We start from the raw sequence: 21,324 nt of genomic DNA, 5'->3' as shown, positions 1-21,324 counted from the left end.
TTTTGTTAAGTGAAAAATGGTAGAGTCCATGGTATTTTCCTTGCCTCCATCTTTGGTGGAAGGAAGAAAAGAAGTTTTCTTCAGATCAGGCACCCGTCTGAAATACTTGCTTAAGAATGTAGTTGACTAAAGAAACCCGAGGGCCAGGTGATGATGGTGTTAAACTCAATGACAGATTAGGTTTAAAATAAAATAAAAATAAAAAAGGACATATTGATAATGTAGTCCTTGTAATACTATGTCTGAGCTGAAGCTGGGATGACCATCTTAAATACAAACAAAGATGGTAAGGCTGTTGATCATAAGTCTACTGAAAATGAGCTGACCTGGGGCTAAACAACAACTACCCCACTCTCACCACGACCCCACTACAACAACAACAACAACACAACAACCACTGCTGCTGCTACCACTGCCACCACCACCTGTACAACTAAAATAGAATATTTATCAAACTTACTTCCAATTTTTATTTTAATGAGCGAATGATAACAAGTTTAAGCTTAGATATTTAATTATTGATTACAAATATGTGTAATTAGTAATGTGGTGTAAACATGTAATTAGAAATCAAATTTGATAAAAGTAAAGAATTAATGTGTAAAAATAAAAATATATTTTTGGAAGTCCTTTAGGATGGAACTGTAAAAGACATATCTCAGCAAATCCTGAAAGATTATTCGGAAAATGAGAAATAGCATAGACGTAATTAATTAATGAGTGAAAGGAGGAGTCTAAATTATAGGTAACAAATATATTAATTAATGTGAAAAGGAGGAGGAGCTAAATGAAAATTAATAAATATATTAATTAATGTGAAAAGGAGGAGGAGCTAAATGAAAATTAACAAATATATTGGGTTGTCCGGAAAGTTTGTGCCGATTTATGGTAGCTTACCTTTCGACTTATTTTAGAACATGGTTGAGTCCATAAAATAGGATTTGACTACACCTCCATTCAGAGGACAGTTTAAGCTATCTTTTCGTGGAAGAAGGTTTATCTTCCTACAACCTGTGTTAATTCTGTAACCCTTTAAAATGGAAGATAAGAAAGTTCATTTTCAGCACTTGATGCTTTGGGAACCAGACAAAAATTGCTGCAGCTCGGCTGGGATGTGTTACCCCACCCTCCATATTCACCAGATATTGCTCCTTCGGATTTCCACTTATTCAAGTCTTTGCAGAATAGTCTTAATGGTAAAAATTTCAATTCCTTGGATGACGTAAAAAGATACCTTGATGAATTCTTTGCCATGAAACCACCTCAATTCTGGGAAGAGGGTATTTTCAAGTTAAAGGAAAGATGGAGATGCATTGTGAAACAAAATGGTTCATATTTGGTTGATTAAAAATGTAATGGCAAGTATTTATTGAACTTTTTCTTTCCTTTAAGAATCGGCATACACTTTCCAGACAACCCAATATTTAACGAGCAAAGCAGCTGGTCAGAAAATCTCTATAAGAGATGAAAGTTATAACTATAGTGAGGAATAATGTTTATCACCATATCAATATAAGGCTGTTCCGTGGAGGCGCAATGGCCCAGTGGTTAGGGCAGCGGACTCGCGGTCATAGGATCGTGGTTTCGATTCCCAGACCGGGCGTTGTGAGTGTTTATTGAGCGAAAACACCTAAAGCTCCACGAGGCTCCGGCAGGGATGGTGGTGATCCCTGCTGTACTCTTTCACCACAACTTTCTCTCACTCTTACTTCCTGTTTCTGTTGTACCTGTATTTCAAAGGGCCGGCCTTGTCACTCTCTGTGTCACGCTGAATATCCCCGAGAACTACGTTAAGGGTACACGTGTCTGTGGAGTGCTCAGCCACTTACACGTTAATTTCACGAGCAGGCTGTTCCATTGATCGGATCAACTGGAACCCTCGTCGTCGTAACCGACGGAGTGCTTCCATCCATAAGGCTGTTCCATAGGAACTGACGCAACTAGCATGCCTTCTCCAGCTGGTTACTGATGCAATCTGCACCTGATATATATTGCAAGCAGAGGAGTGAACCCCAACCATCTTCTAGCAGATGATGGAACCACCAGACCACATGGTTTCAAGCTACTTGTGCTCATCTTCAGAGACAAATGAGACAAGGAGGTGGAGCTAAACGAGAATTAACAAATATATTTAATTAATGCCGAAGACATGTAAAAACTAGAGAGGAACAAAGCTGGTATGCTCCTCTGCTGGATGTGCAATGTCAGAATACATGTGCAGCAGAGCGCAAGTGTCATCATCATCATCATCATCGTTGAATGTCCGTTTTCTGCGCTAGCACGGGTTGGACGGTTCGACCGGGTTCTGGGAAGCCAGGGGCTGCTCTAGGCTCCAGTCTGATCTGGCAGAGTTTCTACGGCTGGATGCCCTTCCTAACGCCAACCACTCCGCGAGTGTAGTGGGTGCGTTTTACGTGCCACCGGCACAGTGTATTGAAAGAAAAGTTGGGCAAAAGAGCGAGGACTGTGCTGGTTGAGTCATGTGGTGTGTATGGATGAGGAGAGTTATATGAAGAAGTGTCAATCATTTAAAGTGGATGGAACTTGTGAAAGAAGGAGACCTAGGAAAACATGGGGTGAAGTACTGAAGGTTGATCTCAAAATGCTGAGCCTCGTGAAGGAGATGGTGGTTTACTATTCTCAAAAAGGCCTGCTTGCCAGAGCAGAATCGATATCCTACAACCACCTTGGTAATGCATGTTCTCTCCTTCTCTGGAGCACATGTATTTTGAGGTCCAACATCAGGTTGGGACTGAGCTCTTGTATTTTAAATGTCTTTTTTACTCTTTTCCTTGTCTCAGTCATTTGACTGTGGCCATGCTGGAGCACCGCCTTTAGTCGAGCAAATCGACCACAGGACTTATTCTGTGTAAGCCTAGTACTTATTTTATCGGTCTCTTTTGCTGAACTGCTAAGTTATGGGGACGTAAACACACCAGCATTGGTTATCAAGCGATGTTGGGGGGACAAACACAGACACACAAACACATACACATTTACATATATACGATGGGCTTCTTTCAGTTTCCATCTACCAAATCCACTCACAAGGCCCTGGTCGGCCCGAGGCTATAGTAGAAGACACTTGCCCAAGGTGCCAAGCAGTGGGACTGAACCTGGAACCATGTGGTTGGTAAGCAAGCTACTTACCACACAGCCACTTCTGCACCTATGTTCATTTTTATTTTCCTTTAAATATCACCAATTGAAGAGTACAAATTTGACCATTGCGATGTTCTATTTACAAATATCTTGGTCCATTTCTAAGAAACAATTGTATAGGCATATGAAAATAACAACTAAAACCTATTTTAATATCCAGTCTCCTCCATTTCATAAATATGAATAAATTTGTTGAACTTTCCTTAATAAAAGTCATATATTATTTCTATACAAGCTTTCATATCTATACAACTGTTTAAAAAAAAATTTGAAAGTAAAGTATGAAGAAAAACATTAGAAATCTAAAGAAAAACTCCCTATTAAAGGATGAACATACATTCATCCGATTATATATATATAAAATATAGTGTACATTTAAACACATTAAGGTGTCCATCACAGGATTCCCTTATGCTAGAAGGAACTGCTAAAGTCCAAACCACTAATTAGGGATAATTAGTGGTTTGTTCTTTAGCTGTTCCTTCTAGCGTAAGGGAGTCCTATGATGGATACCTCTTAATGTGTTTTAATGCACACTGTATTTTATATGAATAATATTTAGTCTATTGACTAATTTTTCTATACACTAGGCCACTGGTAGTAAAAATTTCTAAAATCTTTATTACCCTTCTTCATATTAATATATATATATATATATAGGTAAATGTTCTTATATTTCTGCTGTAGTAACCATGACAATTCAACTGCATAGGTAGTTGCTATGAAAGTGGTTGCTGTGGTAGTGGTAGTTGCTGTTGTTGTTTAACCCTGGGCCAGCTTTGAACCAGCTGATCTGTGATCAAAACCATTACTGTCATGACCGGACCATAGCCACTTTGATTCAGGCATAGTATATCTAGGAGTACAATATCCACGTGCTGGCAGAAGAATTAGCACACCGGACGAAATGCTTAGCGGTATTTCGCCTGCTGTTACGTTCTGAGTTCAAATTCCGCCGAGGTCGACTTTGCCTTTCATCCTTTCGGGGTCAATAAATTAAGTACCAGTTACGCACTGGGGTCGATGTACTCGACTTAATACCTATGTCTGTCCTTGTTTGTCCCCTTTATGTTTAGCCCCTTGTGGGTAATAAAGAAATAAGAAACGTTAGCACACCGGGCGAAATGCTTAGTGGTATCTCGTCTGTCGTTACGTTCTGAGTTCAAATTCCGCCGAGGTCGACTTTGCCTTTCATCTTTTCGGGGTCGATAAATTAAGTACAAGTTACGCACTGGGGTCAATGTAATCGACTTAATACCTATGTCTGTCCTTGTTTGTCCCCTCTGTGTTTAGCCCCTTGTGGGTAGTAAAGAAATAGGTGTTTCGACTGCCGTTACGTTCTGAGTTCAAATTCTGCCGAGGTCGACTTTGCCTTTCATCCTTTTGGGGTTAATGAATTAAGTACCAGTAACGCACTGGGGTCGATGTAATCGACTTAATACCTATGTCTGTCCTTGTTTGTCCCCTCTATGTTTAGCCCCTTGTGGGTAATAAAGAAATAGGTATGAATGTGCGGTCAATTTGCTGAAGCTGGGGCAAGACACACGTGAAAGTGAGAGATGGAAAATCTATGGAAGTCCAGTGTATGTGCATGTGTGTGTGTGTGTGTGTGAGAGGAGTTGAGTGTGTAAAATCTGTAATTAAGTGCCACCCACTCTCATACAAGCTGTGTCATTCGTTCCCATTCTTCTGTAAAAATATGTATGGCCATGGGGCAGCATTACATTGATTGGAAAAAAAATGAGGGCGGGGGCGTTGCTTTCACTGTCGGAATTCCATCCGACGTAAGAGAGTATGCAGAAGTAGATGTTAAAACAATGATGATGGTGATGATGATGATGATATGTGTGTATACATACATGCAAAATATGTATGTGTGTATAATCAGATACACACACTCGCAATGTATGTATCCATACATGTGTGTGTGTGTGCGTGGTGTGAATATATACATACACAAATATATATATACATACATATATATACACACATATACATACATATAGACATACATTCACACACACACAAATATATATACATACATATAGACATAATTCATACACACATACATATATATATACATATATATAGACATTCATTCACACACATACATATATATACATATAGACATAATTCATACACACATACATATATATATACATACATATATATACATACATGCATATATATATACATACATGCATATATATACATACATATATATACATATATACATATACATACATACATATACATACATACATACATATACATACATACATATACATACATACATATATATACATACATACATATATATACATACATACATATATATTCATACATACATATATATACATACATATATATATATACATACATATATATACATATATATACATATAGACATACATTCACACACACACACACACACATATATATATATACATACATACATACATATAGACATACAATCACACACACACACATATAGATAGATACACACATATATCTGTGTATGTGTGTGTACATATATTTACACAGTTTGTCAATAGAGCTTACCCAGCGGAAACAGAAATGTCTTAGCTTTCCTGACGTCATCAAATGAGAGAGAGAGAGAGAGAGAGAGAGAGAGAGAGAGAGAGAGAGAGAGAGAGAGAGAGAGAGAGAGAGAGAGAGAGAGAGAGAGAGAGAGAGAGAGAGAGAGAGAGAAAGCATGTAACCGAGGCTACATACTTTTGCAGTATTGCTAATACGACAGTACAAGAAGACATAATCAAATATATAGAAGGAACTACAACAACAAGTCTATGAATGAAGATTGTGTTTTTTTGATTAAATAGAAGTAACAGCAGGAATGGTAAGAAGGAATGGTTCCAGACACTAAGTGTTGGAAGGAATGGAAAACGGTGGTACATATTGCTGGTGTGGCTCAGCTAAAAGAAAAAAACGGCCGTTGCCAGCGCCGCCCCAACTGGCCTCCATGCTGGTGGTACGTAAAAACAGCACCATCCGATTGTGGGCGTTGCCAGCCTCGTCTGGCCCCCGTGTTGGTGGCACGTAAAAAAGCACCATCCGATCGTGGCCGTTTGCCAGCCTCGTCTGGCCCCCGTGCTGGTGGCACATAAAAAGCACCATCCGATTGTGGTCATTGCCAGGCTTGTCTGGACCCCGTGCTGGTGGCTCATAAAAAGCACCATCCGATTGTGGCCATTGCCAGGTTTGTCTGGCCTCCGTGCCGGTGGCACATAAAAAGCACCATCCGATTGAGGCCATTGCCAGGCTTGTCTGGCCCCCGTGCCGGTGGCACGTAAAAAGCACCATCCGATCATGGCCGTTTGCCAGACTCCCCTGGCACCTGTGCAGGTGGCACGTAAAAAGCACCCACTACACTCACAGAGTGGTTGCCGTTAGGAAGGGCATCCAGCTGTAGAAACATTGCCAGATAAGACTGGAGCCTGGTGCAGCCTTCTGGATTCCCAGATCCCTGGTCGAACCGTCCAACCCATGCTAGCATGGAAAATGGACGTTAAACGATGATGATGATGATGTATATATGTGTATATATATATACATACACAAAGGTCTGCTGAAATGTTCCTGGTTTTGGGTAAAAGAAGATACGGGAGGATCTGTTAATTATGATTTTATTCAACACTAGCAGTATCGCCCGGCGTTGTTCGGGTTTGTAAGGGAAATAACTATATAAGCATTTTTAGAGAGTTACTTCCCTTATAGATGCCAATTCGGGCTTTCTTAGCCATTTCTGTTTTGGTGTCTTCAAGCCAAGAAGTCGTTGTTCTAAAAGAACGCTGGTCTCCTTGACAACGCATTACGACGTTGATTTCTTTACACTCCCTTCCCCACAGCTTCACGAGGGAGGGAAGGGGGAGAAGCAAACAGGTGCAGCTGTGAGCGTGGACGCCGCCATCGACACACGATGCATTTTATGCATTAAAATGGAATAAAAAATTATGTTAAATTATTTTTAAAATCGTAGACTCATCGTAGACGCGCGCTAATAGCCAGACGGGCTCGATATTAATCACAACTATAAGATACCCGAATTTGGTTAAACTGCACCGCAAAATGTGGGAGTAGTTAGGAATCTAAATCGAAGGGGACAGACACTCACACAACTACAGTTTTATATATATAGATATTCCCCTCTCAGATTCACATACTTATTGCAGCAGTCATTTAGTTTTTCTAAGACCTGTAAAAGAACTTGGAAGATAGGGCCTCCAGCCAGGCCTTTCACAATACCCTTAAAGCCAGGAACTTTATGCCCCCAACCCCATATATATATATATATATAATAAAAAAGGGTAAAATTAATTAATTAAGAAGTAATCAATAATTTCACCAAGTAGAATTCGGCATGAAAAAAGACCATTTCACGGAAAACTTAAGTAATACTTTATAATTAGGGTTCAGCAAAGATTTGCTTTACCACATACCGAAGTTTAGAAATAGCAGTCAAAAAACCTTAGATATTTCTTCTACTTTAAAAAGGGACTCCCAGAGAAACCAAAGGTAAAGCATATCTTTGCTGAACCCTAATTATAAAGTATATATATATATGTATACATATATATATATATATATGTATACATATATATGTATGTATATATATGTATGTATATATATATGTATATATATGTATATATACATGTATATATACATATGTATATACATGTATATATACATGTATATATACATATGTATATACATGTATATATACATGTGTATATACATGTATATATACATGTATATATACATGTATATATATATATATATATATATATAATATATATATATATACATACATACAGAGTTTTATCTTGACTATCGAGTAATGTACATATTATTGTATAGATAAATTTCCTCTATTTACATAATATTGAGGTCTCTTTCTTTCTTTTGTTATCTTACCGTTTTATCAATATATGTATATATATATATAATATATATATATATATATAATGTGTGTGTGCGCGCACTGCAGATATAAAGTTAATGATCTAGATATAAATATTGTAAATGTACACAATAAATGTGAAGTCAACAAGTCTGGAAAATTATATTATTGTTAACAAAATCTCACTTTGCATAGTTAGACATTTACTCAGTGGTGGGTTATTCAAATATATTTTGTGGACAGAAAATCTCATAAGAATAGAATTACTTCCAAATATGACAATATCGTAAACAATGATTTAAGAACATCAGTTTATGAAGAAGGAACTGAAGAATTAAATCAGTTTTATTCCCTTTTTCTCAAAACTATTTAATGTTCTACATATTCATTTCATGCCAAGAATATTTTATGATTAGGCAGGCAGCAGCTGAATTTGGAGAGACCGAACTCTTTTAGTTTTAGTTTTAGTGATATCAATAGGCGCAGGAGTGGCTGTGTGGTAAGTAGCTTGCTAACCAACCACATGGTTCCGGGTTCAGTCCCACTGCGTGGCATCTTGGGCGAGTGTCTTCTGCTACAGCCCCGGGCCGACCAAATCCTTGTGAGTGGATTTGGTAGACGGAAACTGAAAGAAGCCCGTCGTATATATGTATATATATGTGTGTGTGTGTTTGTGTGTCTGTGTTTGTACCCCTAGCATTGCTTGACAACCTATTTCTTTACTACCCAGAAGGGGCTAAACACAGAGAGGACAAACAAGGACAGACAAAGGTATTAAGTCGATTATATCAACCCCAGTGCGTAACTGGTACTTAATCTATCGACCCCGAAAGGATGAAAGGTAAAGTTGACCACGGCGGAATTTGAACTCAGAACGTAACGGCAGATGAAATACCGCTAAGCATTTCGCCCAGCGTGCTAACGTTTCTGCCAGCTCGCCGCCTTCATTCTTGCTTGACAACCGATGCTTTGAATAAGTACTGGGCTTACAAAGAATAAGTCCTGGGGTCGATTTGCTCAACTAAAGGCGGTGCTCCAGCATGGCCGCAGTCAAATGACTGAAACATGTAAAAGAGTAAAAGAGTAATGTAAATTTACTGTAATAACTGGTCAGTGAGACTGCTTTATTATTTGGTTAAGGAAATAACTTCAGTTTGGATCTCTTTGTGCCGGTGGCATGTAAGAGAACCTTCCGTTTCTCGACCGTTGCCAGCGCCGCCCCGACTGGCCTCATGCCGGTGGCACGTAAAAAGCACCATCCGTTCGTGTCCGTTGCCAGCCTCGCCTGGCCCTCGTGCCGGTGGCACATAAAAAGCACCATCCGTTCATGGCCGTTTGCCAGCTCTGTCTGGCACCTGTGTGGGTGGCACGTAAAAAGCACCCACTACACTCACGGAGTGGTTGGCGTTAGGAAGGGCATCCAGCCGTAGAAACACTGCCAGATTTGACTGGGCCTGATGAAGCCTTCTGGATTCCCAGACCCCAGTTGAACCGTCCAACCCATGCTAGCATGGAAAACGGACGCTAAACGATGATGATGATGATGAATTACAGAGAGAGAAAAAACAATGTAATTCATATTTGAGGGAATGAATTAGTTCTGGCTGCAGTGACATATTTATTGAATACAGCAAGTTCAACCATGGTTGATAGTGGTTTAAGAAAAGAGAGGGGGGAAAATTTAGAAAAAGACACATTTGATGTTATTTGGAGAGAAGAGCTTATTCAACATGAAAGTCTGCCAGGGAAAAATCAGAATGGAAAAAAGAATTCAAATCTTTTGATGATCAGAAGAAAAGTTGCTGCAGGGAATTTTGGCAGAAGTTGTAAAAGTTCAGGGAAGTCATTTAATAGCAGAAGATGAAATGGTGTTTGTTCCAAAAAGCATGGACAGATATAGAGAGTAGTTTTTAAATTGGAGGTCATCTTATGTCAAGAATACAAGAATAAGGCAGCGAGCTGGCAGAAACGTTAGCACGCCAGGTGAAATGCTTAGCGGTATTTCGTCTGCCGTTACGTTATGAGTTCAAATTCCGCCGAGGTTGACTTTACCTTTCATCCTTTCGGGGTTGATAAATTAAGTACCAGTTACGCACTAGGGTCGATGTAATCGACTTAATACCTATGTCTGTCCTTGTTTGTCCCCTCTATGTTTAGCCCCTTGTGGGTAATAAAGAAATAGGAATTTCGTCTGCTGCTATGCTCTGAGTTCAAATACCGCTGAGGTCGACTTTGCCTTTCATCCTTTCGGGATCGATTAAATAAGTACCAGTTACGCACTAGGGTCGATATAATTGACTTAATCCATTTGTCTGTCCTTGTTTGTCCTGTCTGTGCATAACTTGTACTTATTTAATCGACCCCGAAAGGATAAAAAGCAAAGTCAACCTCGGCGGAATTTGAACTCAGAACGTAACAGCAGATGAAATACCGCTAAGCATTTCGCCCAGCGTGCTGACGATTCTGTCTGCTCGCCGCCTTATCTATATGCATGTATCTATATCTGACTGAAAGTTATCTGAGAAGTTTATATTTCTAATTGTACCCTTATATAGCCCCCCCCCCATTTGTTTACTTATTTACCTCTAAGAAATAGAGATAAGTAAACATTTGTAAAATGTTGATAAATAAGAAATGGTGTAATAATTCTAGACCTTATCTTTTTTCCGAAGGAAAAAGTGGAATATTTTAAAATAAAAATATGAGTATGCTGCAAAAAAAATACAAAGAAGTAACAAAAATGAAAAGATATCATTGCAATAGTTGATCACCTTGTAGGTGCTCACTAAATGAAGCATGTGAATGCTAATTAAACATTAATTAAATATTGGTTCAGTAATTAAACATTGGCAGATAAGAACTGTTAAATCATCATCATACGCATAGGTTGGGCAAGTCAACACAGTAAAGAGTTAGTTCTTATCTAGAGTTTCCAGTCTCCTACAGGGGTCAGAGAGACATATCTCACTTGTATTGGTCATGTTTGACAATTTCTTCTCCTGATATCAACCCCTTTATAAAGTGTATTAGGTACATTAATCATGTGTGTGTGTGTGTGTGTGAGTGAGAGAGAGAGAGAGAGATCTTAAGGCATTGGCATTAAGAAGGGCATCCAGCCATATATCCTCCTCCTCCTCTTCTTCCTCCTCCTCCTCCTCCTCCTCCTCATCATCATCATCATTTAATGTCCATCTTTCATGCTAACATGGGTTGGACAGTTTAACAGGAGCTGGCAAGCCAGAAAACTACACCAGGCCCCAGTCATCTGTTTTCGGTATTGTTTTTACTGCTGGATGTCCTTCCTACCAAGTAAAGAGTCCTTCAGCGTGGCAGTGTTTCTGCTCCTTCTCTTGTAGTGAGTGCATTTTAATATGGCACCTGCATTAATGAAGTTACACTGGGCCCTGTATGACTGAGGAGTGTACAACTCTACATTGTTTCTGTTCAAAATTATGTGGCCAACAAAATGAGTTAAAGTGATTACAGAAGGACAAAGGTGGGTGGGTAAAGGAAGAGAGAGTGTAATGGTAGAAGCAGAGTGACTGGAGTGAAGGCGGAGTAGAAGAAAGACAGTGATGGCAACAACCAAGCTGGTTTCAGCCGGGTTGGTAATGAAAGGGCTAAACAAGAGTGTCAAAGGAATGTAACAGACAAACGACAAGGGTGAAGAATTTACCAATCCCAAACCACTTCTACTATCTATCAAGTGAATCTTGTGTGGACATATGTTCCATGCAAAGATTGGTCTTCTCGAGTATCAAAAATATTGGATCAGTGAATGAGAATGGAAAAATAACAAAAAGAAAGGACACAACTCAGAAGCAAAGATAACCGATATCAACAACTTTAATCCAACATTAATACTGAAATAAGAGAAATTTGAAGTCAATAAATTTTTTTAACCTCATGACAATGTTAGCTATCAAAGTGATTGTACAGGAATGGCTTGGTATTATAGCTTAAAAACTGTTGTAGACATCTTTAGAAGTTTCTTTTAAAATATACGTATCTAAAATATTAATCTTAGATTTTGACAGTTCAGATTTTATTAATTGATTCTACAAGATTTGGCAAAACAATTCAGCTTAACTAACCAGGTATAAACACTGATATCACTCTCTTAGCTCCCCCATGTTGATATCTTAAGGCATTGGCATTAAAAAGGGCATCCAGCCATATATCCTCCACTTCCACTGTGTAGTGGTTAAGAGCGCGGGCTACTAACCCCAAGATTCCGAGTTCGATTCCAAGCAATGACCTGAACAATAATAATAATAATAATAATAATAACAAATATTCTGCTCAATACCACAGATTTGCATGTCAGTTGTTTGACCTTAACCAGTTGAGCATGTCCCTTAGTGGCTGACGATATGTGCATCTCTGATCACGAGCAGAAGTAGTGGGGGAGCATCATAGCCATGTGTTGAGAGGGATTCTTTGGGGTTTGAATAGTTCACCTCTGTAAACATGGGTGGTTCTTTCAACATCCTTAAACAACCCTTATTCAGGGACCATTTGAGCGGGATGGGCTACTCAACCTGAAGAAAATTCTAACTGGGCCCCACCTGCAAGGTCATGTGCTGTTTATCTTGATATGAGATCACCATGTCGCGCACATATGGTTGTGATGCATGTGCCTGGTGTACCTTTATCAGACGGGTAGTCATGATGGGTATATTGGGCTTCGTATATTTTACCCCAGTGTCACTTTGATGGCATGAACTGCTCTCTCACTCAATAATAATAATAATAATAATAATAATAATAATGATAACATTGAAGAATACCTTAGGAATGAAAACCCAGGTTCGAAATTTCCCCAAGACACCTGATGAAGGTTGGAGGGTATATCAGCTGAAACGTTGCGTTAACAACAAACTAGATGAGGACAAATATCCGTCGAATGTAAATAATGTAAATGAAGAATATTCTAGCCATGAAGTATGAAAATTCACAACGATAAAACAAACAACCATTAAATTATCCCAGAGTAAATCAGGTGACATAATTATGGTTTAGGGTCAATCATGAAGAAAATGGGGGAACCTCACCCCCCCCCCCCCAAAAAAAAAGCAAAACAAAACAACAAAAAAAACATTGTCTTGTGAGAAGAAAGAAAGAAACCAACTGCAATAATAAATAGTTTTCAATGAAGATACTAGATGGTACCAAGACTTATGTATGTCACAAGAATTTTAGAATAGCTAGAATGTATGTAGAAAATAATACAATCTATAGGAACCATGTTTTTAGAGGAGGTTTTTAACCCTGAAGCCAACTCTATACATATGTATGAGTATATTTTCTTTATTTGTTATTTCAAGACGTATTCTCTATAATTGTATACTCATACATTTCCTTACTACTGCTATTTACTGTCGACTTACTGGAAGAATTTATTTAGAGACAAACATTTTCTAAAGATGGATTCCTCATTTTTATAACAGACTGCCAGATTTTCCTGCTTAATCACTTTGATTGCTTCCATCTGAACAGATAGCTTGTCAAAACTGACTTAACCTTTCAAAATTTGATAGCATTCTATCATTATTGATTATGTATCTCACCTCGCAGACAATAGTTGTAGAAGATTAGAGAGGATTGTATTCTTCTCAAGAATATTGGTCTCGTACTTATTTTATTAAAAGCAAAGTAAACTAGAAAAACATAAACAGTGAGGCAAGCTCTAGTGAAATACAAATCTCTTTGCTTTGAGTTCAAATCTTACTAAGGTCAGCTTTGGTATTTTTTTGCAGTAAAGTCCCTCCTAACTGGCACCACTAGGACCAAAGGGTTGCTGGGTAACTGATCACTTTAAATAAGTATAGTAATTTAAAAAACTCATTTAAACTCTTTATATTCATCAATATTATCATTAATGTTCTGAATATATTAGAAATAATATAAATCCTCGAGTATAATCTGCATTCCCCCCCACCCAAACTTAAAGGTCAAAGTCCCTAGTGCGTACTATATACTCTCCCTTTACTCTTTTAGTTGTTTCAGTCATTTGACTGCAGCCATGCTGGAGCACTACCTTTAGTCGAGCAAATCAACCCCGGGACTTATTCTTTGTAAGCCCAGTACTTATTCTATCGGTCTCTTTTGCCAAACCGCTAAGTGATGGGGACGTAAACACACCAGCATCGGTTGTCAAGCAATGCTAGGGGGTCAAACACAGACACACAAACACATACACACACACACACACACACATATATATATATATATATATATACGACAGGCTTCTTTCAGTTTCCGTCTACCAAATCCACTCACAAGGCATTGGTCGGCCCGGGGCTATAGCAGAAGACACTTGCCCAAGATGCCACGCAGTGGGACTGAACCTGGAACCATGTGGTTGGTTAGCAAGCTACTTACCACACAGCCACTCCTGAGGTTAAAAATGAAAAATATTTTCTAAGCAATGTCCGAGTCTCTATTTGTTGTCCAGCAATGTTTATTCAGATGCATTGAGATACTTCGCCATCTCATCTCATATCTTCCTGGGAATATTTTTATATTTGAGGGGTGTTTTTAAAAGGACAAAGTGATAAGCCATAATGCCAACGAGGAATTTAAACATCAAGTCACCGTTTCACTCAGTTTGTAGTGACAAGTTGACCATGAGGAAATTTGAATACACAATTTAAAGATGGACGAAATAACAATAATAATAATAATAATAATAATAGTAATAATAATAATAATAATATTAATAATAATAATAATGAAGATGATGATAAAAATAATGTTATAAAAATTAATAGGGAATGATTAAAGTAAAAGAATTAAAAAAAATATATAGAAATTTTACAAAAATCAAAACAAACAACACTCTAATGTCATGAATGAGAAGAATTTCAAATGATTATCAGACTCTCTTGTGGAAGCATAGAACATGGTTGTGGCAGCATAGAACATGTGCAATGTCAACAATACACACACACATACACACCCATGTTTCTGTCTACAAAATTCTTTTCCAAGGCACTGGTTGGCCTGGGGTTATAGTTGAAAACACTTGCCCAATGACTGAACCTGAAACCAGAGGGTTGTGAAATGAACTTCTTAATTGTACAAGCCATGACTGTATCATTATTTGTTATTAATTATCATTATTGATTATTAATTAGCATTTGCGCTGGTGATTTTGATATAACTAGTAAAATTAATTTTTGGAAAAATTTGTAAAATGGAGATAAGAATTGTGTAACACTTCTGACTTTATCTCTTTCCTGAAGAGATAAATATGAAATTTCAAATAGCGATATGAAATGGTTGCAAAAATAATAATGGAAAAAGAGAAAAAAATCTGTTGTGTCTGGGGAGAGTCATTTTCTTTTTGTGCCTTACAATTTAACACACTCGCACTTATAATTTAACCCTTTTGGCTCTGTAGTACAAATGTCGTATTTTCAAAAATTCTGCATTAAAATCTTCCACCAAACCTTAGTCACAATTTATGTTGCTAATACTAGCTTAATGATAACAAAGTTATTTTATTAAGTTCTTTGTTATATTTAAAATTAATTGAAAGAAACACAGAGCATCTCAAAATAAATATGGTAACGAAAGGGTTAACATGCTCACTTTTTGTGCCTTATAATTTAACACACAAATTTTCGTTGTGTCTTGCAACCTTTTCAAAAGTCTTGACTATTGAAAATGTTGGAAGACACGACGAAAATTTTAGGAAAATAAAAATAAGAAATAAGTGGAAATTTTACCGGTGAGTGTGTTAAAAAAGAAAATGACTCTCCCAGACACAACAGAATATGCTTCAACACACGAACTCATATAAAGAATCTTGCAAACCAAATCCAAATCCGAAATAGAAAAAAAAAACTCCCAAAACCTTAAGAAAGGCATAGCTATGTCGTTAAGAAGCTCACCATGCAACCACTGGGCCAGTCTTACTGTATGATACCTTGGACAAGGGTCTTCCACTATAGCCCCAGACTGACCAATGCCTTGTGAGTGAATTTGGTAGACAGAGACTGTGTGGAAGCTCATTGTGTGTGAGTGAGTGTAAGGGTGTGTACGTACATATATATATATATATTTTGCTTTTGGAATTAATTTGCAAGATTCTTTATATGAGTTTGTGTGTTGAAGCATATTCTGCTGTGTCTGGGGAGAGTCATTATTTATATTTTAATAAGGAATAAATGGAAATTTTGCTGGTGAATGTGTTAAAAAAAAATGACTCTCCCCAGACACAACAGTATATATATATGTATATATATATATATATAATATATATATATATGTAAGTAGGACAAGATCGTTATTTAAAATACTGATCTTATCAGGTGGCCAGCATGGGAATAAAAACCTCAGAGGTAATAATCATTATTAAAATTATAATTAAGGGTATCTCTTAGATGCCCTTAATTATAATTTTATATATATATATATATATATAAGTTGCTTTTGTCTCATCTTCTCTAAAAGTCGTAAGACACCCGCTGTTATCCTGTTTTTAACCATTACTGTTTTCAATTTTGTCTTCGTTTCTTGTATTTATATTCGTCTCTGTTGCGTTTACATTCTTTCCTTCTACCAAGAAATCTAATGCCCACAGCTTAGTTTTTTCCTTGGGGCTGGCTGAGTTGGAGCAAATCTCAGAATTAAACAGCCGAAATTTGCCATGATGATTCGGTTTCTGACTGAAGATTGAAGGCTTCGAATGACTTGTCTGTTTTCCGTGTTCGCCCCTTCGTGTATTTCACGTTCTTTATATATAAATTTTTATTGCTATATATACTCTTTTACTTGTTTCAGTCATTTGACTGCGGCCATGCTGGAGCACCGCCTTTAGTCGAGCAAATCGACCCCAGGACTTATTCTTTGTAAGCCCAGTACTTATTCTATCGGTCTCTTTTGCCGAACCGCTAAGTGACGGGGACGTAAACACACCAGCAGTGTTTGCTAGGGGGACAAACACACACATATATATACATATATACGACAGGCTTCTTTCAGTTTCCGTCTACCAAATCCACTCACAAGGCATTGGTCGGCCCGGGGCTATAGCAGAAGACACTTGCCCAAAATGCCACGCAGTGGGACTGAACCGGGAACCATGTGGTTGGTTAGCAAGCTACTTACCACACAGCCACTCCTGCACCTATATATATATATATATATATATATATATATATATATATATATATTTGTGTATATGTGTATGTACGTGTGTGCATGCATGCATATATATATGATGAGCTTCTTTCAGTTTCCATCTACCAAATCCATTCATAAGAAATTAATCTGTCCAAAGTTCTAGTAGAAGACACTGGCCCAAGGTGCCATGCAGTAGATCTGAACTCAGAACCATGTGCATGGAAAGCAAACTTTTTACCACGTAGCCACACCTGCACCAATGTATGTGTATGGTGTGTGTGTGGGGTCTCTGTCTCTCTCTCTCTCTATATATATATATATGAGAGAGAGAAAGTTTGATTTACAATATCTCAGTTCTTACAAAAATTGACATTTTTGTCATGTCAAATTATTTATTTTCTAATTCCATTTTCAAAAAGATTGTCGGGGTAATCTTCAGCACAACATTTTAATGATATTAGTCTGCCAAATAACAACCTAAACATTCTCTGACCCTTTTATTTTTTGTCAGGTCCCTCTACAAAGGTCAACTATTCCTTTGTTAGTGCCCCTCCCCGCAACTCCTCACCACATTGCTGCAAACAAGGTCAGTTAAGAGCAAATATTTGGCAGCAGTTATTTTTCTTTTTTTTTTTTTTTCTTAAAAAAAAATGGTCTTAAAACAAATGAAAAGAATGAAAATAAGATGTCATTTTAAGAAATGAGGTTATCTTGGCAAAACGTTGCTGAAACTAATTTGAGATTTTAAAGAAATATTTGGAGATTCTCCAGAATTTATAAAATGGTAAAGTTTCTGGAAATTAATTTGAAAATTGGTGAACTGTGTACAATAATTGGTTGGCATTATACAAAAGTAAAATATTTCTAAAATTTTAGTCGCTGGCAGTTAATGACTGAGTTTTTATGCCAAGATAAGGGATTTTAAAAGGGGTTTTCAGAGTTAACTGAGGTATTTTTCTCTAAATGGTTCCAACTACTAGGTTGTGGCCATGCTAAGGCAATATAATCTAATCATTCTTTTCTCCTTTTAACTTTCATGATAAATAAATTAAGTACCAGTGAAAAACTGAGTTGATGTAACCCAGTTTGGTCGGCCCAAGGCTATAGTAGAAGACACTTGCCCAAGGTGCCATGCAGTGGGACTGAACCCGGAACCATGTGGTTCATAAACAAGCTACTTACCACACAGCCACTCCTACGCCTATAATTAAAAGAAGGCTTTCCTATCCGCGTGGGACTCGGAACCACAATTCCTTTATTAACGCGACTAAGTGTCTTACATTTACACCAGCGATAAAGGAATGAAATGGAATCAAGTATTTCCGTTTGATGAACAGATTCAGCCTGTTGCCTTAGTAAAGGGCTCTTGCCCAAAGTGCTGCACAGTGAAACCATGTGAATGTGAACCTCTTCCTCCGAAGCATGTTTTTGGGCATAAAGCAAAAAATTTATGAGGGAGGTGAGATTGTGAGGAGTTCATTCTTTTACAAAGGTTATTATAAGTGGTGTCAGAGACCAGCTGTCCACACAAAGTTGTTGACATTACACTCAATGATATTTGACTTCAGAATAGAAACTGTAGATTTTGTTTGTTAGAACACCAAATGAAATTATACAGAGAAAGATACTGTTAAACATATTCAATGCAATAAACACTAACTATCTAATTAGAAATACTGTGATGAGGAAGTAAAAAACAGCATCTCGCTAACTAATCTTATCATTTCAAAAACATTACAGAAGGGGAGACAACTACGGCTGTTTCACTGTCACTTAGACATCATCAGCAAAGCATACAATTCACACCCAGTGGCTGTGTGGTAAGTAGCTTGCTTACCAGCCACATGGTTCCGGGTTCAGTCTCACAGCGTGGCACCTTGGGCAAGTGTCTTCTATTATAGCCTTGGGCCGACCAAAGCCTTGTGAATGGATTTGGTGGATGGAAACTGAAAGAAGCCCATCGTATATGTGTGTGTGTGTGTGTTTGTGTTTGTCCCTCCCCCCCAATATCGCTTGACAACTGATGCTGGTATGTTTAGATCCCCGTAACTTAGTGGTTTGGCAAAAGAGACCGATAGAATAAGTACTAGGCTTACAAAGAATAAGTCCTGGGGTCGATTTGCTTGACTAAAGGCGGTGCTCCAGCATGGCCACAGTTAAATGACTGAAACAAGTAAAAGAGTATGATGATGAGGAGGAGGAGGAAGATATATAAATACTGCAAGACTATTTCTCTTTTTGTAGTTGGTTTGCAAGTTTCTTGATGTGAGCTTGTGTATTGAAATAGATTTTGTTTTTATCTTGGGAGGGTCATTATGCCAATAACACACATATACACACTGGTTGTGTTTCCCTTCTTTATTTTCTTATTTGTGAAGCAGACATGGAATAGAAAGGGCATGCCATTGAAGGGGAGCAAATGGCAATGAAAGAACTTTGACAAACTGATTGACTGACTGAACAATTAATTAAACAATTAGTTAATTGGTTAACAAATTGACCAATGATAATAATAATAATAATAATCCTTTTTACTATACTAGAAATTTTGGGGGAGGATGCTAATTGATTACATCAACCCCAGTGTGTCACTGGTCCTTAATTTATCTATCATGAAAGGCAAAGTTAACCTCGGTGGACTTTGAACCCAGAAAGTAAAAATGGACAGAATGCCGCAAAGCATTTTGCCTGGCATGCTAATGATTCTGCCAGCTCACTACCTTAATAATAATGATAATAATGGAAGAAGTGAAACAGAACCAGTGTGTGTATTTATTATTGGCCTAATTACCCTCCCAAGAGACAACAAAATCTATGATTTCTGTCAGTCCAGTGTCTTTAGAATATAATATATTAAAAATATTTTCTCTCAGTTGTTGAAACAAGTATTTCAAAAGAACAAAAAACAACAACATTAGCTTCTGTGTGTTTTAGACTGGCGCCATGGCTGCAGTCAGCACCATTCTTCCTAAATATGGCCACACACATTGCTGAGGGGCTTTAAGGTGAGCAGAGCCTTAATTAGCATTTAACGGATAAGAGACAGTCATTACATTCTAAAAAAATCTTTCATGCTTCAGAATGAAAGAAACGGAAGGAAGAGAATCTAATGACAAAAAGAATTCTTAGACCACAGGAAATGACCAAAAGAAGGAAAAATAAAAACAAAAACCAATGATTTTATTTGACTAATGACAAAGCGTTTCAGGGAGTCTTGGAATTCAGAGGGAAAGAGAGAGAGAGATACAAAGAGAGAGAAAGAGAGAGAGGTTCTTTGAGTATTTTGGTACACACATGGTATCTCTTTCCGTTATGCAAATTCTTTATTTTATTTCTATAGCAACTAGACTAATATAACACACACACACACACACACACACACACCATATAGTTGTCTTGTGCTCAAAAATGCAATACACGTACACCATATAGATTTTCTTCTGTACAAAATTTGAGTATATAATATGTACAAGAAATACAAACCAGCAAATCACAAACGTCTTATTTCTTCTTAGTAAAGGCTAAAGTAGAAGACACTTGCCCAAGGTGCCATGCAGTGGGACTGAATCCAGAACCATGTGGTTGGGAAGCAAGCTTTTTATCACACAGCCAATGCCTGTGCCTATATATATATATATAGTGAGGGCGCGTGGCTTAGTGGTTAGGGCATTCGGCTCATGATCGTAAGGTTGTGAGTTCGATTCCCGGCGACGCGTTGTGTCCTTGAGCAAGACACTTTATTTCACGTTGCTCCAGTCCACTCAGCTGGCAAAAATGAGTTGTACTTGTATTTCAAAGGGTCAGCCTTGTCACTCTCTGTGTCACGCTGATTATCCCCGAGAACTACGTTAAGGGTACACGTGTCTGTGGAATGCTCAGCCATTTGCACGTTAATTTCATGAGCAAGCTGTTCCATTGATCGTATCAGCTGGGACCCTCGTCGTCGTAACCGGCGGAGTCTTTGATATATATATATATATATATATATATATATCATCCTCATCATTGTTTAACGTCCACTTTCCATGCTAGCATGGGCCGGACAGTTTGACTGAGGGCTGGCGAACCAGATGGCTGCACCAGGCTCCAGTGTTGATCTGGCAGAGTTT

General features: G+C 37.9%; 1 protein-coding gene across 1 annotated transcript in view; it reads right to left on the bottom strand.

Moving 5' to 3' along the window:
* Positions 1-21,324, bottom strand: part of LOC115224086 (Golgi-associated PDZ and coiled-coil motif-containing protein-like) — a 402,254-nt gene that overhangs the window by 80,134 nt on the left and 300,796 nt on the right. The gene's annotated exons all lie outside the window — the stretch shown is intronic.

This window comes from Octopus sinensis, linkage group LG24 (assembly GCF_006345805.1).
Source record: "Octopus sinensis linkage group LG24, ASM634580v1, whole genome shotgun sequence".
Lineage (NCBI taxonomy): Eukaryota > Metazoa > Mollusca > Cephalopoda > Octopoda > Octopodidae > Octopus > Octopus sinensis.
Note: the sequence above shows the minus strand (reverse complement) of the source record. Positions and strands in the feature narration are given on the sequence as shown.